At 44.1% G+C, this 26,960-nt stretch overlaps 1 long non-coding RNA gene across 1 annotated transcript; it reads left to right on the forward strand.

Moving 5' to 3' along the window:
• Positions 1-1,106: 1,106 nt before the first annotated feature.
• Positions 1,107-26,160, forward strand: LOC135409521 (uncharacterized). Its single transcript, XR_010428244.1, has 5 exons — positions 1,107-1,857; positions 2,381-2,489; positions 6,813-6,926; positions 8,819-9,117; positions 15,565-26,160. It is a non-coding gene; the product is annotated as an uncharacterized LOC135409521 (long non-coding RNA).
• Positions 26,161-26,960: the final 800 nt, after the last annotated feature.

Raw genomic sequence — 26,960 nt, forward strand, 5'->3', positions numbered from 1 at the left:
GAGGGGTGATGAGCCAGCTGGGAGCTTATGGGTCAGGATTAAAGGGCAGACCAATGTGAGCAACTGTGGTAGATGTCTCCTACAGATCACCTGATTGCGAAGAAGCAGCAGACAACTGGGAGAAGCCTCATGTTTGCAGGTCTGGTTCTTGAACCACCCTGGTAGCTTCTGGGAGAACACAGCAGGGCACAAGCAATCGTGGCTGTTTCTAAAGTGCATTGAGGATAATTCTCTTCCAGACACAGGTATGGAGGAACCAGCCAAAGGAAGTTCTCTGCTCTACCTGATGCTTACCAATGCGGAAGAACTGGTCAGCAGTATGAAAGTCAGGGGTAGCCCTGGTTGCAGTGATGATAAGATGAAAATGGGGCAAGGAAACTGGTGCCAAAGGACATGGAAAAGGTCAAAGTGCTCAGTGCCTTCTTTCCCTTGTTTTTTCAAGCAAGATTTGCCTACAGGAATACCAGATGCCTGAAACTAGTGGGAAGGTCTGGAGCAAGGAAGACTTACTCTTGATGGATAAGGATTAATTTAAGGAACATTTAGGCAGACTAGACACATACAAGTCCATGGAATCTGATGGGATGCACCCTTGAGTACTGAGGGACCTGGTCAATGTCACTGCGAGGCCACTCTCAGTTATCTTTGAAAGGTTGTGGTAACTTGAGGAGATTCCTCAGGCCTGGTAGAAGGTAAATATTACTCCTGTCTTCAGTGTGGGCATGGAGAATCTGAGAAACTACAGGCTGATCAGCCTCACCATGATCCCTAGGAAATGGAGCAAACAATCCCAAGTAATTGCATTAACTTATAAAAGTGAAATCATGTTTGACCAACGCAACAGCTTTTTACAGTGAGATGACTGACTCAGTGGATGAAGGGAGAGCAATGGGTGCTGTTTATTTTGCAAGGCTCTTGACATTGTCTCCTATAACACTTGTGAGACAAAATGTTGAAGTACAGACCAGTTAAGTGGACAGTGAGATGGACTGAAAACTGGCTGAACTGCTGTGCTCAGAGGGTGGAGATCAGCAGCTCAAAATCCACCTGGAGGCCAGTTACCACTGAGGTCCCCCAGGGGTTGATACTGGGCCAGTACTGTTTAATCTCTTCATTAGTGACCTGGAGAATGGGGCCAAATGCACCCTCAGCATGTTTGCAGATGATAAAAACTGGGAGCAGTGACACATGAGCCACAATGTGTCCTTGTGGCAAAGGTGGCCACCAACCTCCCGGTCTGCGTCATGCATCATGCATCATGCGTTGCCAGCAGGTCAGGAGAGGTGATCCTGCCCCTCTGCTCAGCTCTGGTGAGACACATCTAGAGTGCTGTGCCCAGTGCTGGGCTCCCCAGCACATGAGAGACATGGACCCGCTGCACTGAGTCCTGCAAAAGGCCACAAAGGTGATTCAGGGCCATATAAGCAGAGGCTGAGAGTTGGGCTTATTCAGCCTGGAGAAGAGAAGGCTGAAGGGGACCTTATCAGTGTTTATAAATATCTGACTGGAGGGGAGAGGGGAGTAAGGAAGATGGGCCAGACCCTTCTCGGTGGTGGTGCCCAGTGACACCACCAGAGGCAATGGCCATAAATAGAAATATAGGAAATTCTGTGTGAACGAAAGAAATAACTTTTTTACAGTTCAGTGGTCAAACACTGGAGCAAGTTGCCCAGAGAGGTTGTAGAATCTCTGTCCTTGGAGATATTAGAAACCTGACTGGATGCAGCCCTGAGCAAACTCCTTTATTTGCCCCTGCTTTGACTGGGGATCGGACCAGATGGTCCCAAAAATGCTCAACTGTTCTGTGATTCTGTGGAGTGGGCACACCTGTGCATTTATACATCTGTGAACACACAGGTAATTTGACTGCATAAACTCTTCAGAAAGTCTGACTTACAAAGATAACAGAAATTCTGTGAGCTCTGTTTCAGGGGGAGTTAAAAAGTTTGGCGCTCATATGCTGAGCATTGTTCTAATCAGTCTGTGTTTAGGTTTGGGTCTTCTGGGCTATACAGGCCACAGACCTTTTAGTATATAATATCTAGAAGTGTATTTAATGTATTTTGGTGTAGGTCCTTCAAAACTAGTTGAAAATGCACGTTAAGTGCAACACCTTCTATGTCAGATAAGCCAGTCAGACCAGGTTTTCCTTGCCTTACAGTGACCCTCACAAGTTGTGATGTTCTGGCTCTGTGGCAGAATGGGCACCCATTCTGCCTAGGCTGTGTTTATTCAGTATAGGGAAACACACATCAATTTTGGACCACTCAGAACTGTCACAGAAATATTGGGAAGAACCTTCCTGCTTAATATCTATCAGGGTTATGATTAAAAAAACCTCAAACAAATTTCACATTTTGTTTCTTCCTCTGATGACCAGGCACCAGCATCTTGCTCCCATTGCTTCTTCTCTCCTCTGATGGTGTTTAAGCCCTTTTGAACAGCAGCCCATGGAAGGGGATGGGTGGACAGATTGTCTATTAAAACAGGTAAGTTATTTATCATGCAATAAATAATTCAGTACAAATCGTAAAATCTAGCTAGTCTGTTACTTTGAATGTCTTTAAATCAACTCATATTTTTTTTTAATCAGCTGCAAAGATGATACAGAACACAGAACAAGATCAAAGGCTATGTATTATTTCACTATGTAAGTCTATAATAGAGATATAAAGGAGAACAATTTCTCTTCAGTCTATCATGTTATTGTATGTCAAGGATAGTAAATGAAGTCTCCTTCCTGATGCTGAGCAAAAGATTTAACAGGAAATCCTTGAGCTGAGGACAAGGCAGAATTGTTCTGGGGAAGTGCTCTTGCTCTCCATCACCTGCCAGGGTCTGCTGTCAATCTCCAAGACAAGCTTGGATCTTGAACACAGTCTTGTTTTGGACCAGTTAGTGCAGCTGAGTCAGACGGGTTTGGATAGTCAGGGGAAATACAGATGTTACAATTGTTCTCTTGAGGAGTTACTACGACTCACTCGGTTCCTATCATCTGTAGTATGCTGGTTAGGATCTGAGTCAAGGAAACATTTGACCCTGAGCTTTGTTCACTCAAATTCAGAGTGAATTTTAGAGCTCTGTGCACTTATGCATTTTCCTGGAGTATGGTGGTTTTCTGAGGTAATGTCTGTAGCCAACCCAGAGGAGTTAATAGAGAAAGGACCTGTTGACTCTTGGAGTCTTGGATTCAACTTTCTCTTTAGTGATGTTGACAATGCTGGAAAATCCCAGGGATCCTCTAACAGGCATCATGCAGAGTATGTAGCCCTGGAAAGGGACAGGGTGAGTTAAGCCACAGCTGTTTTTTTAACTTGGACTTTCCTGGAGCTGCAGAGATTGAGACCACTTGAATGTTTCAGAGGACCAACAGTGAAGAATCAATGACAGTTCAGACAGTTGTGGAAGAGGTAAAAGTCTCTTTTTCTCTGCTCTATAGCTGAGAGTGAGCTAATATTACGGTGGTCTGGGTGACCTTATGTGATGGTGGAGACTAAACCAATGAGACTGGAAGAGATGAGACCCCCAGAGCAGTCATTTCTTCATCCCCTTCTGTTTCCCTACACCTGGTACGTGCCAGAGCATAACAGACTTTGCTGGGGAAAGGAAAGATGCCCTGGGCTAGAGGAAAAGACTACCACCATGGCAGGGAGATTCACGCAGGTCGCATTGTCCCACCTCTGGATGTGAGCACGGTGGGGAGAGAGAGAGGCTTGGCAGTGCAGACCTGCAGTTTTTGTTGCTGCATCTAGAGCTGTAGTATTACCAGTAGAGCTTCCCACCAGCTCCCGGTGTCACTTCTGCAGTACCAGGACCTACCTAAGGTGTGGCAGTACCAGCCACCAGGCTCTCTGCAGAAACATCATCCCTGCTACCAGGATTCCCCATTTTTCAGAAAGCAGCTCTATAGATGGTCCACAGGAGTCCTGCCCTACCCAGGAACAAGTCTTTCAACCACCCCCCCAACACCACTGGGCCTTTCTACGCTGTATGAAGTGGTGTGATGAGTTCACCATCTCGCCTGTGTGCATTATCGCTGCTCCAACCAAGAGACCCGGTTAGCAACACGCAGCCAGGACCAGCCATGGTAACAGTGGGTGTACAGTGACCTACTTTTAACACAGCTTATGTAGCCTTTCTTGCTGCTTTATGCTTGAATGGCAGAATTTGCAACAAAAGGTCAATTTATGGCAGCCTTTTATTGCAAGGTTCTTTTGCTGTAGTCCAAAGTTATAATGACAAAATGCTCCGCTGAGTACAATGAGGACTGCAAAAATCAGACCCACTTCTTATGTAAGGCTTTAAACTTTATCTGTTTTAAACAGATTTTAGTGCTAAGCTGTTTGTTTGCTTTCCTATGGAAAGAGCTTTATTACTTGCATGGTGAGCAATAGAGGAACATGTCTGAATATTAGTAGAAAGGCTCAGAAATGGGGTGTTTCAGTGAAATCATAAAAAATATTTCTGAAGCTCAGCAAATCACCCCCATGCATGGAAGGAAAAGAGTCTAAACCACAGCAGCTCAGAAAAGGGAAAAATGCATGGCAAAAATGAAGTGGGAACCTGTCCCCTGCCAAGGGAAGGCACAAAATAAATCTGATGTGACCCAAACACACAGGGTCATAAACAGGCCGAGATAAATGCAGGAGAAAGGACACTGTGACAATAGTTAGCCCAGAGGGCTGAGACACATGGCTGAGTTCCTACATGTCAACTGTGCTGCAATATCTGACTGATTCACACACTTTGCCTTCGGCAGCCGAGGGGTGAAACACATTATGTTAAGCCTCAGTGAAAGAGGGTTGGATGAATGTGCTCTCCTTGTTATTCTCAAAGGAGTGAGAGTGCATCCACGAACAGCTCAGCTGTCATGGACACCCACTACTGCTCTGGGCACCCATGGGCTCCCATTCTGAAATGACCCCGACCCCTTTCTAACGAGGGTTGGCCTGTTGCAAATAGGAGCTGTGGAGGGTGTTGGTGTATAACCCTTTTGCCTCCAGCTCATGGTTAGCATATGATGGAGCAGAAGGTCCCCAGTGCTATGTGGAGCCTTCTTAGGCTTTAGTGACTCCATTGTATGTCTGAACCTTTAGCAAGGCCATGCCATGGGCAAATGTTGTGCTTGGGGAGATGCCCTAATGTGGTACAGAGCCTTGTTGAGCTGACAGGGTGGCTGGTCATAAATCCTGGGTGAGGGCAGCCTGTATCCTGCTCTCCTAGCAGGATGCCAAGGACTGTGCCCCCAGTATGAGCAGAGCCTTGTTTTCCTCTCTACTCAGCTTTCTTCCAGATAGCAAAAGCAGCCTTGCCAATGTTCCTCTATGGCTTCTACTGCTGCCAGTAATCTGGGTAATCTCTTATCTTGACTTATTTTGCTGTTTATAGCCATGACAGCCGAACCCTAGACAATGTGTAATGTGTGAGTTATGTTAAACATTGTCGAGCCAACACTGATCTGGAGCCAGGGCACTGCGAGCTGTGTGCTAGAGCTCAGAGCATCAGGGGTGGAAATCAGCAGTGGCAAGTGATTTGGGAAATCGCTGTGTCCCGGCTTCAGTTTACTCACTCAGTGAACAGTCTGCTCTTTGGGACTGATGGAAGGTTTTGCCTAAAGGCAGTTGAGTGTTTCTGGTTATGAGACACTCAGCCACAACTTCAAGCAAAAGGCTTGTTAGTCATCTTTCCTTCTATCTCATGTATCATCACAGTAATAAACCTCTCATGGCTGCTGTCCAGGATGCTGGGAAGTTGGGCTCTCTCAGTTTGAGCCTTCTCTATCTGTGTGTTCCCAGTGCTTTGTCTCAGTTTGTCCTGGTTTGGACTCTGGCTGAAGTCAATCTCCTACAGTAGTTGGAAAAGATACAACCAAATCATATCTTTCTTAGCTGGATTGACTCCTGAGTTTTGGCAGGACCAAGGAACTTTTCAGTCAGAATTGGAACTGCTAATATAATCAGTTACTCCATGCAGAGCATCATCTTTTGCATGCAAACATATAGGTACAGTCCCTTTCCAAGTCTTAATTACTGGGTGGATCTAAAGATAAAGGCGATTAAAAAAAAATTCATCAGTCATGAACTGACATCATTGTTTGCATCAAAGAAGTAGATCCACACTTCTGTAACATCATGAAATCTTAACACAAGCCATCACTGTAGAACTGGTGATGCTGATGGTCTTTTTTATAATAAATTCTTTTAAAGGCCTGATCTTAAGTTGAGCTGAACATCTCATGAGTTCTTTTCTTGGAAGACCTCAGTACATTTCTCAACCAGCTGGTTGAAAGAATGATGAACTGTGAAGACAAGTGCCTGGATGTATGAGTTTTCTCAGATACAGTCATAACCACATCCTGAGTTAAGGAGCCATTTGCAGTCATCTTATCAAACAGCCCTTGCTGTTATCAGCCTATCAGTGACAGCAAGGCACAAGTGTTGAAGTAGAGAGAGAGATAAAGGAAAAGGAAAATTTTCTGAGCAGCCAGCTGGGAAAACAAGTAATGAGGCCCCCTGCTTGGGTGTCTTTTCCATGTAGGAGGGTCCCCGCATTACAATGTCCTACAATAACCAAACAGTTTTTATCGGGAACTGTTTTGGGGAATTTGTGCTTTATTCCTGGTTGCAATGCTGTTGGGAGAACACTTGGACCAGAGTGGGTGTTGAATGCCTGCTGGTTGTTAATCTGTGGTTTTTTGGGTCCAGTCACTGACAGCTACCACCAACGGGAATATAAAGGGTGGGCATGATTCTCACCCTAGTGGCGGTTGCTACCCTTGGGAACACACCTTAACAACAGTATCAAATTTGCAGGATCAAGGCCATAAGAATAACAGCATGAGAGCAATGCGAGAACAACTGACAACAGAGGAAAACAGCTGTCCCAGAAGAGCTGGAAAACACTCTTATGGCAGCTTAGGAGAAAAGGTACAAATGTGCAAGTGAAAGGCAGGCTACAGAATGGCAGCCAGATGGCCCTCAGCATGACAAGGGCTAAGGCACCTATGGCACTGCCACAACGAGGAGACTGGCACCCCAGAATGGGGCCCACAGCATCGAGGTGCTGAGAGGACATTGCTCAGACAGACTGAAATGTGAAAAAGGAGTCAACCCTGGAAATGCCACCTTTCTCTCTGACTTAGGTATTCATTTGAAAGCCCAGATTAGGCATCAGCTTGTACCTTGGGACATCTAGCAGTGCAGAACACTGATGAACCACAGTTCACCTTATAGTCCTCCATACAGCCAAACCAGGACCTGGCTGGGGCGGGTCATGACTTCAAAGCCATACATCCATGTCTTCTTCCTGCAAAAGCCAGAGAGTAGAGGAGAGTGGAAGGTTGCTGCACACCTTGGTGTCCCCTGGGCACACAGTCAAGACGTGGCAAGGGCAATCATCCAGGCTAGGGATTTGCAGAGAACTCTCACACATAACCATAATTCTGCCCTTGGGGACAGATTACCAGTTAGCATTTCTTTTTTTCCTGACTATATCTGGAATGGGTAACTCCCTCTTTTTGTATAAAAATCTGCTAGTTCAAGTACTTGTCCAGAAACAGCAAGACCTAAGTTTCATGCCCTCAGCCCGAGAGATTTCAAAGCCACTGCTTCCCTTTCTACATGAGCATCTTCACAGGTTTGCTGGAGGTCAGTGAGAGAAGGAAATGTTCTCTATACTTCCCTAATTGTAGCTGGTCTGTTGTGCAAAAAGGAGTGGATCTGCAAGAGAAGGCAAGCAAAAGAGACCCTGCCTCTGTAGCATGTTGTTTGGGCTCTTCCAGGGTGGGGAATGAGGAGTGCTGGCTGATCCTTGCACCAGGGAACTTCTCCTATCCCACTTCATGGTAGTAAATATATAAATAACACCAGGAGTGAGGAACAGAAGTTGGGGCTTGCTCTTCCTGGCGGGAATGCCAGAGACTCCTTACCAGTTAGAGCCCTCTTTGGTCTTTCTTTGTGTAGGGTTCGGCTTCAACAGAAAGGGTAGGGAGGAGTCCACCATGTCATCACCCTGTAGGTGGGGTGCTCCCAAGGTTGGCAGCTGCAGACTTTCTGTTCTAGTCCTCTCTTGAGTTGTAAACTTTTCTAAACAAAGGTCAGGTTTTTGTGATGTGTCTGCACACTGGCTAGAATAACATTGCCAAGCACCTTGCTATTATCTTGCTACTGTCATTAATTACCTAATTAAAGCTGATCATGATATGTTAATGATAAACCTTAGCCTGATTTCTGAGGAGAACAGAAAATTGGCTTAGTTTTCCTAGCTCTGGTCTCATTAAAGCCTCATGTCATTCTCATTATAATGTGATTTTCATTACTTAATCCATTATTTACCACAGGGAGAATCTGACATGCACAGACTGTATTTACAATGTGAAAATGCTACTTGGGTACTAGTCTTGGAACCAATGGTTTTGTACAAGGAATTGCTTTACAAATCTGTCTTGTGGCTACTTTTAAAAATAATACTATTTAAAATAGGCACTTAAGGGATGAGTAACAAGTCTTGGCTTTGCAAATGCAGACATTAGATCACAGTGACCCTCTGCCTCTTGGGAACAACTTCCCTCTCACTTCCAAGCCATCAGATAATGTGTGCTGCATAAACTGAACTCAGGTCAGAGAGCTGTTCACATACATTGCTAATTGGTGAACTCCTCAATTAGTGTTTTAAGGGATCTGGCACCATGTTTCAGCTTTACTCTCCAGCAGACTCCTTGATCCAGTGGAGCTTGCTTTTTATAATAACAATGTTTTCTCCCCAGAGGTTTTAATATCTGTGAATCCAAAGTGGTTTTTTTTTTTTTTGTTTCATTCAGAACATTGTACCTTGACAAGCACTGTGGTTTCCCATCTCTGTCAATGGGTTCAGCAAATGACTCAGAGTGACACATAAATGAACAGTCAGCGCCGCTCCCTGCAGTGTCTGGCCATTCAGAGAACTCCCTCACCACCCATACATCTTTGTGGTTTGAGAAGTCTGACAAGATTGCCATCAAAAGTGGAAAATTCGGGAAAGTCCAACTCTGTTTTGACATCAGCCACTGGTTTAAAATGCCAAAGCACAGAGAAAGCAAAACCACGAAGATACAGGAACTGCAACGCAACTGTTGTCAAGGTAAATCAAACAGCCCGGGGTTTGTAAGCTCAGTTTTTCCTTACAGTCTATCAATGTATATTCATGAGGAAGCTGGAGGGGAAATGGCACAAGAGCTCCCTTCCTTGTGTGTACTCAGTGGATGGTCCACCAAGAACCTCGACTCTTGCTCTCAGGAGGAGACGAGTCTATCGTGCCCAAGAGAGGTGGAAGGTGCAAGAAGAATGTCAAGCTCTCTGTCCAGCGGGTCCTCAAGGGACAGATGAGCAGGCTCCAAGTCTTTCCACAGTGTTATTGAACATGCTGCTTCACAGCCAATGTACTCTCCAGATGCTACTTGGCATCTGTGGTTAAATCCACGGATGTTTGATATGCTCAGTACTGATCAGGAAGAGTTAAACAGTCTCGTTTCTCCAAAGAAAACAAAAAGTCCCTTGTCTTCAAGGCATCACATATTTTCAAGTGTCTCTATACTTGAATATCCACCTGGAAGTCTTTTTGGGTTGGATGCTTAGTGCCCCTGAACTTCACAGCTATAAACGGTGTTATGAAGCACTGTGGCTGTTCAGTGTTTGGGAAGGAGCAGATGCCTGGTGTTAAAATATGCATTTGAGGCATCCTCTGAAATGCAGTGGAAAGGCAGTCAGCTGTTGTCCTTAAATAAAGGGAATAGGAGAGAGCAGACTAAATCAAATTGGGGTTTTGCCTTCAAATCCAGCCATTCATGATGCCTTCTTTTTACTCAAAATGCAGCATGCCTTGAGATTTTTCCCACCTGCTCTTTCCTTTAGGAAAAGTCTGCTTTGTTTTACCTCCCTTGCAAAAATTAACATCATAATGAGGAAAGCACTTTGCTGTTCTGGTTTGCAGTACACCAGGAGACAAAACGACCCCCAAGTCCATGCCCTTGACTGAATTGGCAGTGCCTTGGCACCCATGTATTTATAACCTCTAAAAGGTATCCACACCAAGTGATATGTGGGCTGGGGGACCAGCAGTGCCAGAGAGTCACCTCTGTGTGCTGAATGGTCATCTTTGCAGAGGGAGTCAGTACTGTAAGCTTTTTTGTGTGGGAACATTAATAACTGCACATTGTTATATCTCGAGCCATTGTCTGTACTTGCATTTGGTATCCTAAAGATACTGCCCCTCTGGAGGAAGAAGAGATGACTTCTCTCCATCCATGGAAATGTCACCAGGAACAGTCCCAGGTTATGTGCTGAGTGCTTGAATGTCCCCATCTGGCCCACAGGTCTGCCAAAGGTTTTATAGAGGCTGTAGCCTAGAGGTGTTTGGGACAGGACCCATAGCATGGTGTAGACTGGCAAGTTGTAATTGCACCTGTTTGGCTGAGGATAACATGAAATGAAGCATGGCAGCTAAGAGAAAGAGGAAAGCAAATGCTGATATGAAAATAACCCTTCCCCATTTCATTCTTCACACAAGGTACAACAGCAAGGTAATTTCTGTTAGAAAACAAACCACCCGCACTGAGGAGGCTGAAAATATAAGTTCAAGCACAGGGATAAATGGGGAAAAACAGGATGGCACAGTCATGGTCGGACATAGGCCAGAATACAGAGGTGGCTCTCGAGCTGCTCCCCCAGTAGGTGACAGTGGTCAGCAAATTTCTCAGGAACAACAGGACAGGAAAACAACAGTTTTCAAGACAGATTTGAATCTCAATCGAGTTTTTGCAGCAAAGATCATGAAGACATCACTTCATGCTTAAATGAACCAGAGAGAACTTACTGAGGTATTTGTATATGATCATGCCAAATGTCCTGGGCAGTACCAGATTAAACCCACTGCCAGCAAGACGAGGAAATCCAGCAGTAGAAAGGTGTTAAAATGCTCCACACTAGCCTCTGTGGAAATAAACTGGTACTAGGTGCAGTAAAAGGCAATCAAATGTTAGTCCACATGGAACTTGTTTTTTTTTTTGTAGGGCCCAATCTGGTACTGCTTTGATATAAAAAAAGTGAAAGAAAGAATAAAAAGAAAAAGAAATGATGTTTGATTTCCTGATTAAAATTGAGCTCCATTTGTTTTGAGTGAGAAGTTTCTCTGTACAACAGTGACTCATAAACTGTAAGTCAAAAAAGAAAAGAAGAATTAATCATCAGGAAAGGGAAATACAAAAACAAAACAAACAAAAAAATCCCTGAAGTGCTTCAGCTCTATGGGGTTGAGAGAATGAGTGTGTATCCTGTGATGCACTTGACTGTATGCAAGTGGCTTTCCTTCTGCATTTTTGTCTCAGTAAAATTAGAGGTTGGAGCTTGGGGGATATAGGTTCAGCTTTTGATTCTGCAAAGCTTCCTGTGAGGCATGGGATGAATTCTCAAATCTCTCTGGGTCTCACCTGTAAAACAGTAATAACATTCTTTGTCTATTTAAATTACTGCTTCTTCCTATGAGTTTCTACCAGGCCTAGAGTAACAGGGCTCTAATGCATAATTAGAATCTCTAGCTGCCACTGTGCTATGAATAATAATGTTTATTAATCATAATAAACATGTCAGTGCTGTCAGAGCATGTGCATGGAGCAAGTAGAGCAGTGTCTGACAATCACATCCTGCCATGTAAGGCTTGGGGTGGAAAATGAGACTCATTCTGCAGGTAATGTAAAACCCAGGGATGACCAAAGTCTTCCTGCAGGCAATGTTGGCAAAAAAGAAAAAAGGTCACATTTGTTCTAAAAAATAATGCAGCAATATAGCTGTGTCCCTCTCTAACGTGTCAAGATAGCTCCTCATATTTCCAGACTGCAGTAGTGGGGATCTGAGTAGTGGGTGTCCAATCCAAAATATATATAATAACGGTAATAAACCCTAAATTATATACTGAAATTACCCAAATTTATTCATTAACTCTTCCCTCTAGTTACTCTCCTCTTCTTCCTCCTTTATCCAAGTCACTGTTTCTGTTAAGAGCTGAAGAAGGGCAGAATTCAGGCCATTTCTATCCAATGATCTCAGTTACCAGTCCCTCCACCTGTGTGCCAGCAAGGGATGGATCAGGTCCTATTTCTGACTCACTGTACTGAGAGAAAGGTGAGATGGCAGCCCACCTAGGAAAACCTCATATTTTGCATTCTTAAAAAGCTGATCTTATGGTAAGGCACAACTCAAAGTAGGCCAGAGTTCTCCAAATTGAACCTTGTTTGCCAGAGTGGTGTAAAAAACAGAGATCATCCCAAACCCAGCTGGACTAGGATCCACCCTTGCCCATATGAAACAATTGCTGCTGCTGATAGCAGGGAGGTCACCTTAGATTTTGGACTATTTATACTAAAACAAGACAGATAAAGCCTTTGAAGCTCCTGGAGTTACTTGAGACTCCAGCTGGTGTAAAGGAGGTCAGAACCTGCTTCTAGGTCCTTCGGTTGAATCTCATTGCTTGATCTATGCTGGAGATACTTGCTGCAGAGTTAGTCATACTTGTGTCCTGAAGAGACCTCGCAGCACTTTCTATTAATCAGAAGTACCTGCTGGGAGGAATTGTCTGATGAACTACAGGACTGGATTTGAGAACAAAAAAAAAATAATGAAATTCTGTACATTGAGAAAGAACCTAAACAACACAAACTCTGTAAAAAAATAAATGGTGTGCTGTGTAATGGGGAAACAGTCTTCCTCCTGACAGCCTAATTACAGGTGGCTGATTTATTCTCCTCTGGAGCACGCCTGATCCCTTGCTCTGGTGCAATCCATCCCTGGCCACTCCTGCCAGCCCCATTGTTTGGGAGCCAGACAGGCCACAGCCACCCTGCATCCACCAACATCAACATTTGACTTTCAGTGACAGCAACTCCTTGACTCTGCAGCCCAATCCAGGAACCACTAAATCAAACTGAAGAAAGTGCATCAATGCCCATTTTTTTATTAAATCCAAATATCAAGTGTTAGGTTTTTTAAAATGGTGAAAGGTCCTGGGCACTCAAAACCCATTGAAAAACTGCAGGATCTGAACACACAGCTCTCTTTTTTCTTTTACAAATTTGAGCTTCAGAGGTGCCCTGGTGTGCGAACTCAGTCAACACCTCACGTGTGAGTGCATTTATAATTTTCTCATTGTGGCACTGCCAATACCTTCGTGCTTTTCAATCGCTTCATGTTCGTTTCAAAACAAAACAAACATTATGTGCAAAGTGTGTCTGCTCAAAGCAATTCTCTGAACTGTTCACGTTGTGTGCATCACCCATGCCAGGAAAATATGTATGTCTCCATGTAAAAACCAGTTGTGCACCCCACCTTCAGAAACCTCCCATGCTCAGCCTGTTGTCCAGCTCCTCCATTGCGTTAGAGAACAGTGATGATGCATTCACTGCTGTGTTCCCACTGCTGCTGACAGACAGAAACAACCACAATGAAAAAAACCAGCACATTTACTTAACCCATGTCCCTGCAGTGAACAGTCCCTGGAATTTGCAGCAGGGTTGTGCCAGGCTCTCGGTACACCTTGCTAATTTCCCAGCACCAGCATTTCTGCAAGGCCGGAAATACTGTCTGGTGGAGGCAGGAGAACAACAAGGAAAACAAAGCCTTGCCCCAAGCCACCATTTCAAATCAGTGGTGGAAACTAACAGATGCCAGCAGATTCCCAACCCCTTGTTTCAGCCACGAGGCAAATCCTATTTTTGCAGTGACTTCAGTAGCTAAGACCAATTGACTGTGGCATCCAATTCATTTTTACAAGCTTTGTGGCACTATGGTCTGCCAGGAACCCAGAGTGAACAATAATTTTCATTTGAACCATTTTTCAGCTGTAGGTGTTAAAGACATAGGTGGATTGAAGAACCCCACATGGAGCATCTGTCATTTTCCCACCTTTTTCATTGTCTTTGATGTGGGAGCTGCACCACTGTGTCCTCCATGTCAGTACATCATCTAATATATTGCTTAAAGAGCTGCTGAACTGTCTATACTAAAGAGTGAAAATATGTCAGCTTATGTTTTATTTAGACTGAGAGCACAAATCCTTACCCTGCTCTGCCTTTGGGAGAAGCAGCCATGCCCAGGAACAATGCCGTGGTTCCAGCCAAACCACATCTGATCCTGAGATGTCATCCCTGACATACAGGTTTGGAGATGCTATTTCTCAAATGCAAATGTCAAAACGATGGCATTCGTTCAAAAATCAGCCCTCTGCTTTTGTTATATGTATGAAATACCTGTGAGTGTGTTTAGAAGCAGACCAGGTGCCTCACGGCTGGCTTTAAAACAGAAAATCTGAGGTAGGGAGGAAACAATTTGGAAAAAGCTGAAGAAGGCTGAGAGGTGGAGAAACCCCTGTGCCAGCGGTTGGGTGTCAATATGGTATCACCACAAGACTAGTTCTCTGCCTAAAACAACCTTATTTGAGGATTATCTCTGGAACAACATCATCTGTTCTTGATCCTTTCCAACCTTGCTTAGCTGCCATTTGGCTCCTGCTCCCTCCACACTAAGGACATCCAAAAGCCACACAGATGGAGTGGGAGCATTAACACTGGCACTTCCTTATAGACCATGTCACCGGGTCAGTGAATACCTGACACGTAAGCAGCCTTACAGCAACATGGGCCCTCTTCCTTTCTTCACCACATCATGTACCAAGAAAACACCAGACATCCCTGACATCCTCCTAAATATCAGAGGGAGGGAGAGTCTGTTCCTAAAGCCCTTCCAAATCCCAGTTTTCCACCCAAATGAATAACAAGCATGAAGCAATGGGTTAGCTCCCCTTCTCTTGGAAGCATCACCCACTTGGCCAGCAGAATGGAAGGACCCAATAAGATCTGTTTTGGATAATCTGTATGACAATATTGAGCATTTCTTTTTATTTTTAAGTTTGCTGCTAGATTAAATTGCTTCTGGGATGCTTCTGTAGCTGTTGGCTCTGGTTAAATAGCAGGAGGACTCCCAATAGCAGGAGTCATATGACCATGCTCTTGTGTACTTGTGAATGGAAAATCATGTGTCTTCATAAATCACAGGAATATAAAGACCATATGCAATGTTCAGAAGTCCCACATATCCACTTGAGAGCGGGCCAATGCTAGCCAAGAAATCTGAAAGCAGAATTATCTGTACTATGTGTTTTACTTTGCTTTAATACTGAACGTAAGTGGAGAGGAGAAAAAAGACAAATAAAAGAGAATGTCAAGAATAATGAAAAAAGTGTGTATTCCAGGCTCAAAGAAATTATTTTGACACCAGCTTTCACATTTTTTTATTATCACCCCTTTGGGCAAAGTCATTCAAAAGAACAAACAGAAAATCATACCACAGACTATGATACAGAACCTGCCTCTCTCAGCAGACTGGATGTGACAGCAGAAATAAGACCCCAGGATCCAAGCACGGTGGAAAATAAAAAGGTTGTTTTAAAATATTGCTGTTTTAGTAAGTGGGGAGATGTGTGAACTCGATGTTACTAAGGAAGTGATTGCCTTACTCTAACCTTACCCTAATTTTTCCCCAGTGTTAATACATGCATATTGAACCACCACATCCTGAATGTGATAAGCACCTGCCAGGATCTGCTCCAGGACTCACCAGAGCTGTCCCTAATGAGACCTGATTTGCTCTTGAGTGTGTCTGTTCCCTGTGGATGCTGGAGAGTCCCCCCACAGATGGTGCAGAGGATGCTTTTGTGTCTGGAGCCACGTGTGCTACATCTCATCTTCACATGGAGTACCTACCTGCCAGAGTAGAGTTGGCAAAGGTTAGCTGGACTTCCTTCTGTAGCAGCTCTCTGCAGACAACACGGTGCACAGTTGGCCTTCCTTGCTCTTTTCCATTGCTCTTCCCATGCTGCCCTCCCAGATCTCTCTTGAGTGAGAATGCTCTGCAAGTCCTTCTACTCCTGCCCAGTGCCTCCTTTTCCCTATCAGCCTCTCCTTAACAAGGTCCTACTTTGAGCAGACAAATCTCCATTTTCTTCTACTTCTCTCTGTTTTGTTCACCCTTTCTGTTTTACAGGGATTATATTTTTTCAGCATTCCTACATATATCACTGTCATGCAAGTTGTTTTACTAACCTTTGAGTTGTAGCATATGAACACACATACAGTTAAGACCTGTGGACCATAGAATTAGCATTCCTCTGCCCAACGGAGATCCTTCTTTTCCCCTGGGATTTGCTTTCTGACTGCTTCTGGAGCTATGACCCTGGCCTATACAAACTAAGGTTGCTCCCACGTACGTTTACAGAGGGAAGAAAATTTAATAGAATCATAGAATGGTTTGGGTTGGAAGGGACCTTAAAGATCGTCCAGTTCTAAGCCCTCCTGCCATGGGCAGGGACACCTTCCACTAGACCAGGTTGCTCAGGATCCAATCCAACATGGCCTTGAACACTTCTAGGGGTGGGACATCCACAACTCTGGGCAATCTGTTCCAATTCCTAACCACCCTCACAGTAAAGAAGTTTTTCCTGACATCCAATCTAAATCTCCCCTCCTGCAGTTTGAAGTAATTTTCCCTTGTCCTATCACTACCTGCTCTTGTAAAAAGTCCCTCTTCAGCTTTCTTACAGGCTCCCTTTAGGTACTGAAAGGTGATCTAAGGTCTCCCCAGAGCCTTCTCTTCTCCAGGATGAACAGCCCCAACTCTCCCAGCCTTTCTTCATAGGAGAGGTGCTCCAGCCTCCGATCATCTTTGTGACCCTCCTCTGAACTTGCTCCATGTCTTTCTTGTGTTGGGAGACCCAGAGCTGGACGCAGTACTACAGGTGGGATCTCATGAGGCCATCACCTCATGAGGTCCATCACCTATTAAATTTGAGAAAAATGTGCCCCAGGGGCTGTTGTGCTGGGTTGCGTATTGGAAGACCTATTTCCACATCCTGTTCAGATTTTCCTCATGACCTTTAGTGAGCTATTTAGGACCGGATCCTCCAGGCTCTTCAAACCCTGGAAGCCTGGGGCATAGGATGTGTCTATCTTGCAGAAAGACCAGCTGGATGTGCAGCCTGGGATTCAGCAGGGATTGGTTTACCTTGCTGCAAATCAGTAAGGGAAATGCTGAGCTATGGTTTATGATTACTTTAAACCAGAGATTTCTGTTGTATCTCTACAATACTGCTGCCACTTTTTAACTGTAGTGAAGACATGCATATGGTGTTGCTGCAGATCTGCCAAGGGACATGTGCACTGAAAACTGGGAGATAATGAGGGCATTCAAAGAAATTACCACCAAGCAAGCAGGGAAAAAGATTCTTCATGTTTGTAAATAAGATATTACTAAACCACAAAGCAAGTCAGCATTTGTTTGGCATGAAGAGTACCAGAAAGTAGGCTCAAACACTGGAACATGAACACTGTGAAGTCATTGGAGTGGTCTTGGCCATGATTATGGCCCAGAGTAAGCAGCACTCTCCTAAGCAAAGGTTCAGGAGTTAACCTGGACCAGGTAGTACTAACAGTAGGAAGTTTGAAAACTTGTTTTGGAAGTGAAGCTAAAAGTAGAGAAATGACCAGACAATGCCAGCTGGTCCCAGGACCCAAGGGTGGGCACTGGCACCAGTTCATTAGCACAGGTGTATCCAGGGGAGACACCAACAGGCCCGAGAGACATCAGCGATCTGGGACTTGCCACTGCTATTCATCAGCAACTTGGCCCCGTTCTGGGCCACAATTTTTTTATGCCCTAGAGCATCTGGCACCTCCACAGAGCCGACAGGTCTCTACTCCAATGAGTCTCTGTTAAGTGTAAAGGAGATGTAGCTGAGCCAAGGATGGAGGATGAGACACAGAAGGATATCACAAACCTCTGAATTCTCAGTGTAAGTGAAGGCATATTTCAGGTGGAAAAAAAGTGATGGTGCACATGCTGTGGACAAAGGCATATAAACACAGCCCAGTGAACACAACAAGGAAGAATATTAAAGAATAAAGGCATATAAACACAGCCCAGTGAACACAACAAGGAAGAATATTAAAGAATCTCAGTGAAGTCTTTCTGTCAAGTCCAACGTAGTTTCAAAGTGACTGTGCCCTGCACAAATAGACTGAAAGAGTATAAGGATAAGAGGGTTTTTAATTCACCTCATTACATGAGCTGTGAGAAGACCCACCAGGTCAAGCTTTGCATATGAGTGGAAGAAAACCTCTGTGGAAACTGGCAATGTTTAGACATGCACTTGGTGTCTACAGAGAAAATTCTGGTCTCACCCTCAAGTCATACCTCATAGTGCCCTAAAGAATTGTGATTCCAGATTTTCTCCCCATCGTTTACCTCATTCCTTGTGCCTCCATTTTATCACTATGTTACCTCCCTCACCCAGAAGGTACCTAAAAACAACAACACACACTTGAATTCTCATTGCCAAAGCCTAATATTTTGACTTGGATTAAAATGCCCTTATAAATGTCCTCATAAATAGAGCTAATTTTTGCCTTATTTTCTAGTGGAAATGTCATTGAGGTGTGTCTCTTAGGCACACCTCTGGGTACAAGGGATCTATGTAAAAATCTGTGTAATAGAGGAGTTCTGAATGTACAGCACTGCTTGCGCATGGCCAGGAATCTTCAGAATGAGACCTCTGGTCGCACGTTGATGATGGCCCAGGGAAAACTGAATGGACTTTGAAACCTTTGCTGAGGCTCACAGTAAAGAGTCAATAGAAAGGAATATGCTGTGCTTTCACCAGCTTTGGGCTGTATTAGGTGCAGGTGGATGGCTTTGCTTGGTTAAGTCAACATGATCGTCCTTGTAACACTGGCCTGACTCAATGGAACGGAAGAGTTAACCGGCGCACAACAGAGCCGAGCTTTTGTGACCAGCAGCAAAGTGACACTTAGACCTGAAGGGGGACAGGGAAATAGAAAAAAATACACATTTGAGAATAAAAAAGTTATGATAAACTCACATGGCTGCCTACTCAGCTTGAGTCCTGTTTGGGGTTTGAGACTGTTGAGTCCTGATTTCTCTGTGTGGAGACATAATCCAGAAGAGAAATTCTGAAGCGCATTCCCACGAGGAATGCATGAACTTTTCAACTTAGCACTGGTTTTCAAACACTAACTGCAAGTTTGCAATTTTTCTTCAGAACCAAAGGAAAACAGGAAAACATAATTTGCCCAAAAAAGGTATTCGGGTTGTCACCATAAAGCAGGACTAGGATGGAGCTCCTGAGCCCCACACTCACCATGTGAATGATATTCACATTAAATTAGTAGTGAAGGGAAATGAAGAAATAGGGAAAAAAAGAATCTCTCTGCATCAGTGTGTAACTGTGCTATATTTTATAGATGAATGATAATGCTTAATGGCTTAGAATACAGTGAGGAGCTTAGGGTCTCCATTGAATGTCACCATTTAGGACTGCAGCGCTATATTTTTGATATAATTTGAATCTTTGAAGGTCTAATTCACTCCTGCTTCAGCCTCTGAGGTGAGGAGGAGCATGCCATAGACAGAGTAAGAGCAAGTCAGTGAATTTAAAAGAAAAATAATATTAGTAGATAGGAACATGGTGTCAGTCTAAGACCCCCAAGGGCAGCTCCTCTCTCTGCAGCACTCGGGCTAAGGATTCATATATGTAACTGCTTTGAGATTTCAATGGGAGAGGAAAGCAGGTGTCAAACATTGTTATTTACACTAAGTAATTGCCTACAGAAAATCCCAGAATCATATCTTTGTTCTACATTCACAAATCTATTCCCTTAATGATCTCTTTTCAAGCCTTTTGAGCTATAAATAGGTTTGTAAGTTTAAGAGCTGGAAATAAGCCACCAGCACTGTGACTGAGTATTGTGAGAAGGGTTTATTAATTTTGGGTTGGGGGAAGGGTCTAAGCTAAATCTGAGTGGGGCAGACATGCTGAAACCAGCCTGTGCCTGTTGGGAAGGAGACCATGGGCTGGGATCCACTGAGGGGAGGAAGGCAAGGAATGAAGGGAATAAGGATGAAAAGCAACACAAAATCAGTGGGACTAATACGACACGTGCCAAATGTTAAGGTCTTTGAAAATAAGCAGAGATAACTATGAAAGACCCATGCCATAGCTAAAAATAGTTTTGGTTATGTACACAGAGGAAAAACACGTAGACTTATGCTGTAGGAATTTCTTTACGCAAGTGGCAAGGGACTGTGTTTCTCACAGCAGAAAATGTTACACCACCAGTTGCCATCTTTGCAATAATAGGCCAGTATGGCCAAGCAGCAGTGGCATGTGAGAAGCAAGTAGCTGTGATGGAAATCAGGGAAGTGGGACTGCTGAATTAAGGATTTCTTCCTGCCACAAGAAGCTGGAAATGCTCTACTCATCTTGTACAGACTCCAGGTACTGAACTGAGGACATCACCTGCTTGGAGCAAGCCAGCATCTGGAACGACCACAGCAGAGTACTAAAGCATCCAGCATCTCCCCAGTGGAGGCCAGTCTTTAGGCTTCAGACCATTTTATCCCTATTTGACAAAAACTTTGCAGTTTCTCGAGGCCACAGTTTAGGTGCTACTCATTGGGAATTTAGTAGAGACTAACTTCTATTTGCAGAAATTTGTTTATTTTCATGTTGTAACTCACAGAACAAAGAACTGAGCAGCTGTATCACCAAAGACATTTTATAATAAACTGTGCTAGCAAAAATAATTCTAATCATCTGTAGCATCTCGGATGCATACATTTTTCTGGCCAAAAACTGCCTGAAAGGGACCTTAAAACCATCCTCCTCCACCACTGCTAACAACAGCAGAAGACTGAGGTCAACAGAATGTCCCAGACTCCGCGCCCAGTCTGACTTGCTGAAGACACCAAAGTAGGTGTAATGATGTCTGCAGGAACCACTCTGTGCTGGCCTTTGGTTCATCATCCACCTTCTCACCAGTATTTCTACTGAAATTTGCCCTTAACTATCAGCTGCCTACAGGATTCCCTGTGTATTGCACCAGGATTCTGTCTCTCAGTGGGACAACCAAGTGTATTGCTTGTGCTAAGTGATATACAAGGGGCCAGGGAGACAGGTAGAGGTTACAGGAATTAGATGGCAGTGGGATAAAGCAAGCGAAAGAGGTTTTTTTCCAGCTTATTTTTTCTCTTCCTTTTCTGGCAATGTTAATAAGACACTAACCACGCTCTTAAGTTATTTTACTCTCAGTAGGTCACAGTTGCTTTAGCCTTTAAATATAGAGAACAGAGAAGATACCTGCCCTTACAGACTCATGCAGTGAGTCCACAGTAGAGGTGGGAATGTTTCTGAGCATCCTGCTCCTGCATAGCCAGTCCCACTGTGATCTTGTCCCAAAGGACACAGCCAAACCAGCTTGAGGAAGGGTTTGGGGGTAAAAAAGTGCAGAGGGAAACCTCCCATCATCACATCATCTTCATATAAAATATAAAATGTATAAAAGTCTACAGTCCCATTTTCTCCCAGGGGCTTCCCAAGGTGCTGCTCTCCCCTACAGTAGCTGAGGTCTGCAGGGAGGCATCGGCCAGAGCCAGGCAAGCTGTGAGATAGGAAAGAGGTGAGGGATCTTTTATTGCTGGCTAGGAAAGGAGTGGAAGGGAAGATCTTCTCTGGGTGCCTGGCTGCTGAGAGGATGGTGCTACGTGGGCATACGTGAGAGACTGGCAGTGGAGGAAGATGTTGCGCGAGGACCGGCTGCCATTTCATCACGCTGAGCAACGTGTTTGCACACATACACTGATCACTCCCTGCTCAGCCGCCGTGGGAGGCAGGTTTGGCTGAAAACCGCTTCTCACTGCTGAGTCACCCCTTGCTGCTGATACGCTCCCTGATTCCAGGCCCCTTCAGGGATGGCGAAATAAAGGTTCCAGAAGTGCTTTTGAAAGGTAGGGTGCAAGTGAAGAAATCAGTTTGAATCCTCCTAGGAATGGAAAAGCAAAAGTGGGGATGAGGAAAGGATAAAGTCATTGGACTTCACAAAATTGGGTTTGATTCTTTGGATCTAACTTTTCAATATACAAGTGCCTGGTCTCATTTGCTGAGAAGTTGAAGACTATCATCTTGGGATTCTCAGATGTTCAAGTACCTTGGAAAATCAGGCCAATTGCATCAAGATTGCTATGCATTTAAGGAAGCATGGGCTCTGCACATGACATTAGAAGTCTGTTGTCAATAGCCCCAGAGTTACACTTACCAGAAAGAAAATGCTTGTGCTTTTTCAATCATCAGGATGATATTGTACATTTAGCGCTTCACTGCTGTTGGAAAGACCACAGAGAGTGAAACACAGTGTAGATACCACTGGGTAACACATTCCTTAATGACATTTTTAAAGCATTCCACATTGGCAGTACAATACAGAAAGAGGGAGAACGGAGCACAGCCTTCACTGAAAATAGAAGAGGGAAAAATAATAATCACAAGAGCTTTTCACTGATGTGGGCTGTGGCATCATGCTATCTGCTGCTCAGAGCAGACAGTGTTTCCAAAATATACACAGCGCAAATCCAGCAGAGTAAAACTTGAATAACTAGTCATGATCCCCTGGATTTAAATAGGTTGCCAACTCCCTATGGAAAGGGGGACCAAAAATAACTAAATCTGGATCATTGGAATATTCCAATTGTCCCTCAAACAAACAACCTCTGCAGTAACATTTGATTTCCAGCAGTTTCCCTCTGAAACTACAAAGATCTGGCCATGGTGTCCAGTGATGCATGAAACTGTTGATCCATTCTCAGGATGATTAAGGGGTATGTATTTGTTGTTACCCCTTCAGAGAAGGATGTGATTTATCACAAAACAATGGTGAATTTCACAGGAGGGTACCAGGCTCTGTATGGCTGTGACAGAAAGTCAGCATTGAGCAGGCAATGTTTTGTATGGTCCTGGAAACATTTTAGGACAGTATTACAGCAAGGTAAAATTCAGGTGCCATTGAAATTGATTTCAAAACTCCTGTTGACTTCACTAGAGCCAAGATTTCCTCCAAAGAATCCCTACGTATATTTTAGATCCCTAGAGCTTCACTTTAATAGCAATGTTTTCCCCATGGAACTAGAAACAGAGAGGGAAAAAAAGGGAATTGAAGGCATATGGGAGAAAGATGAATCAAAGCTTTCCTCCCCCATCTCCTTCGTGGAAAGAAGCTTCTGTGCCCTCAGGCGACCACATCTCCCTGTTCTTCTCTACCTTTCTCTACCTTCCTACAGGTCTCATCCCTTCAGAGCAAAGGAGTCCACAGGCAGCCTGAGCCTGGTAATGCTCCACTGCCAGCACTTCTTACTCAGCAGGATCAGCCAAAAGCCTCAACAGCATCCTGCTTCATCATTCACCTTTATGCTTAGTCTTAAAAGATTGACAAGACTGAAATGTGATGGCTTCACCGCACCCCTAAGGGAAGAAAAGACAATGACTTCTTTCAAATGAGTCCTGCTGAAGGTCCAGCTTGCAAATGGACTGACGTGGGGCTTTAGCTGAGGCATCTGATTAAGACTGGTCACCAAGTCCTTCAGTGATGGAGTCAGTGCCAAGTCAGCACCAAGTCAGTGCTGAAGAGGGAGAGGGAAGAAACATGACAAGCTGTATCTATTACAGTCGGTTTCAAATGAATGTCTTACCTTTAATCACAAATAGTCAGTGTCTGATCTAGTCTCCAAACAGGAAACTTCCTTCTCTTTTCCAAAATGTTATGATGACAAACTGTCATTAGAGAGCCTTGCTGCCTATAGAATTGGCAAGGTCTCTTTGATTTGATTCCAATGACAATCTACAGGAAGGCTGTCCACAGCCAAACTATATGTGAAATAAAGGGAATCTTATTTTGGTGAAAGGTATTTGTGTCTGTATTTCAGTTACATAAGTGGTAGTGTTTTGGGAGGATGTGGTGCCTGGAGTTTCAGAAGATGTTTTGCCAAGAAATCACTCCTTGGAGAAAGCTGCTTGCAGCAGTACAGCTTGCCCTCTCCTCCTTTTTTTTCTTTTTTTCTAATTTATTGTTTTCCAGGAAATCATCATTCATAGAGCTTGGGTAAGGAGGGAGTGCTGCATTCATAAGACCTGCAAAGAGAGCCACTGTGCCCAGCAGGCTCCTGCAAACACACTGCAGCAGGTGAGGAGCAGCACTGTCTGGTCACTGTGACCAGATCCCACCAGCCAGCTGATGGTGATTTCCTTCTTCTGGGAGAGGCTGGAGCAATTGGTTTGTAATCCGACTGAATTTTGGCCAGAACACAACCCAGGAGACTCACTGCTGAACCATTTCACTTTGACAGCTGGCAACAATTTGTGGACCGCAGGCACGCCTGCTGAGCTCTGTGCTCAGAGGGGGACGCAGAGCTTGCCAATGTGAGAGACACCTGCTCCTGCCTCCCAGCTCCCACCTGGAGATAAAAGCCTCAGTGTCTCTCGAGACAGAAATTTTCCTATCACTTGTGAAGTGCAGGAGCCCCCAGCATACAAATCATCCCTCCTTCTTCCTTCTTTCCTTCTCTATTCCAACAATTGCAAAAAATAATTTGATAAAAGCCTGCTTTAGTTTCAAGGACTAAGTTAAGCTCAGAGAGTATTGGTCCAGATCAAGGCATGGACATCAAATCAATTAAATCAATGCAGTGTCATATCTGCAACATCCTCATTATCAGATTTCACATACAATACGCTGTTATCACAATAGACAGTTCCTCCTCCCAGCACTGTAAGTGGGAGACTTGTCATTAGCATCAATAGAAAGTGCACTGAATCCTGAAGAAATAAAACAGCAACCTGGCAGAACAAGGCTCAGACATTACATAGACTGCAATGGTATAAATAACCACCCATATCTTGAAAAATTAATGCTCCAAAAGCTCTGTTTTATTGGGATATCAGAGAGACAAGCTGACAAAGTGTTTCAAAGAGCTTATGCTGCAGCAGCCATGCATGTAATGTGCCCTCTGTGTATGGTCCACGTGGGAGCAGGAGGACCAGCTTTCACACAACAGTGTGGCACAGACACAAACCACCACTCCTCCTTGGCACACTCAGCTTCTTGCCTGTGATGGAAGGAAAGCAAGCCCAACGAATGACCACAGTGGGAGAGAAATAACAAAATCTGGAAGCATATTTCCTATTTGTTCTTCGGTGCCACTATCTCAGATTGCATTGGCAATCAATGCAAGGGAATATTAGTGTGCTCTGCATAAAATTGCTTCATCTAGCTGCATTAAAGTAAATTCATAAATAGAAATGGTGGAATGGAATATATTTATTGCACTAGCCTTGATAAATACTTTAAATGCATTGCTTGCCATCTTTGCATTTACTTTATTACTTGGAAAGATCAGTACCTTTAAGAGTAAAGTTGCTGAATTCAACTGAAAGTCAAATTCTTGGCAGGTGACAGACAAAACAGCTCACTGGCTTCTCATATTACTTTATTTTTAATCCACTGGTGCCACTGCAGTGCTCTGCAGTGTATTTTGTATACAGAAATAAACCACCTACACTTTTTAGTGAAATACTCTAATTCAACAATTTGAATACAAAAGCTTTTAATAACAGCTTGTCCCTCCAAAAAAAAATCTCAAAAAACAAAACCACCAAACACAGTCTATACTGTCAATTCATATGTGTCTGTTTAAAAAAGCCTCCACACCTACATCTCCAATCACATCACCCCGTCTGCTTTTGCAGCCTGGGGAAGATGGGCTTTGCAATCTGCACTGAGAAGTGGGGAAGGCAAGTCAGTTCCCAGCTTCAGGAAACCTTTGTGGGAAAGATGGAAACAAAAGATCCAACTAGTTTGTCTGGGGCAAGTTCCGGGTCAGTTTGGTTCTGCTCAGCTGAAATACAGTTGTGTGGCATGGAGCAACGTGAAGCCTTTCCCCAGAGTACTGGAGCAGCAAACTTTTAGGGCTTTGTGTCCTCTGTCACCTGAAAATCTTCACAAAAGTTAGCTGGGTGCTGGCTTTTAAGGCTGGTGGTCTTCTGATGAAGTCCCCTGTCGCTAACTACAGAACTGCTCTGAAGTCTTCAGGGAGAAGGAATATATCTTGTACACACTTGTTTCTCAGAGAGTTCTCTAAATCCTGTCCTGTTGCCACCCAGCTTCCCATCTCTCCCTCCTCCCACTCAGCTTTGTCACTCTGACTTCACTATGCAGTTGAGGATTTGGCCCTGGCAAGACTGTGGATGTAGAAGAAAGATCAGAGGTTAATCAGAGGTTAGTGAGGGGGGAAAAAGCCATTGTTACAGTCCCTCCATTGGCAAGAGCACTAGTGGGAGCACTTGTTTTTATTACCTCAAGAAAAGCATCAGCCAAAGATGGGGGTAGGGCTGTCAGAACTCATCTCCTTTTGGCTTCCCTCTTCTTTAGGAAAAGAATGTCTCCTGAATTCAAGGAATCCCTCATTTCTCTCAAGATGATGGTCTTTACAGCTTTTTTTTTTTTTTTAATTTAAGAAATTGTCAGGCTCCAAAGTTGCCTTTTTATATATCTTGAAATAAAGCTGCATTGTTTCCCCTTGCTTCTGCATTATTCACTTTGCCCTGTGAATCCTGCTGAGTGAATTACAATGTTTATTGCTTTGCCTTGCAGTGTTTTCTTCATACTTATCTGAACAATCTGCAAGAAAATCTGTCAGTAAAGGTCTCTTCTTTCATAAGCGGCTGAACAACTACTGGGACTGTTCACTTCATCCCACCAAACACATGTCAAAAACACATCGTCCATCCCACCAGATAGACACCACCCCAGCTCTGGTGTAGCACACAGGGTTGGCCAGTCCCTCTGAGCCTGCAACAGCATTGTAACAGAGACAGGAAACCAAGGGAAGAGCATTTTAGTTCGAATGATTCACTTCAGGACACACAAAAGTGGCATGGAGGAGCAGAGAACCAAGTCTAGGGCTCCACACGGTCAGAGCAGAAAGGAGCGCAGGGATTTTATTCAGAGCAGTCACTAAGGCACCAGGTTCAACCAAGGAGTC

This window comes from Pseudopipra pipra, chromosome 1 (genome assembly GCF_036250125.1).
Source record: "Pseudopipra pipra isolate bDixPip1 chromosome 1, bDixPip1.hap1, whole genome shotgun sequence".
NCBI lineage: Eukaryota > Metazoa > Chordata > Aves > Passeriformes > Pipridae > Pseudopipra > Pseudopipra pipra.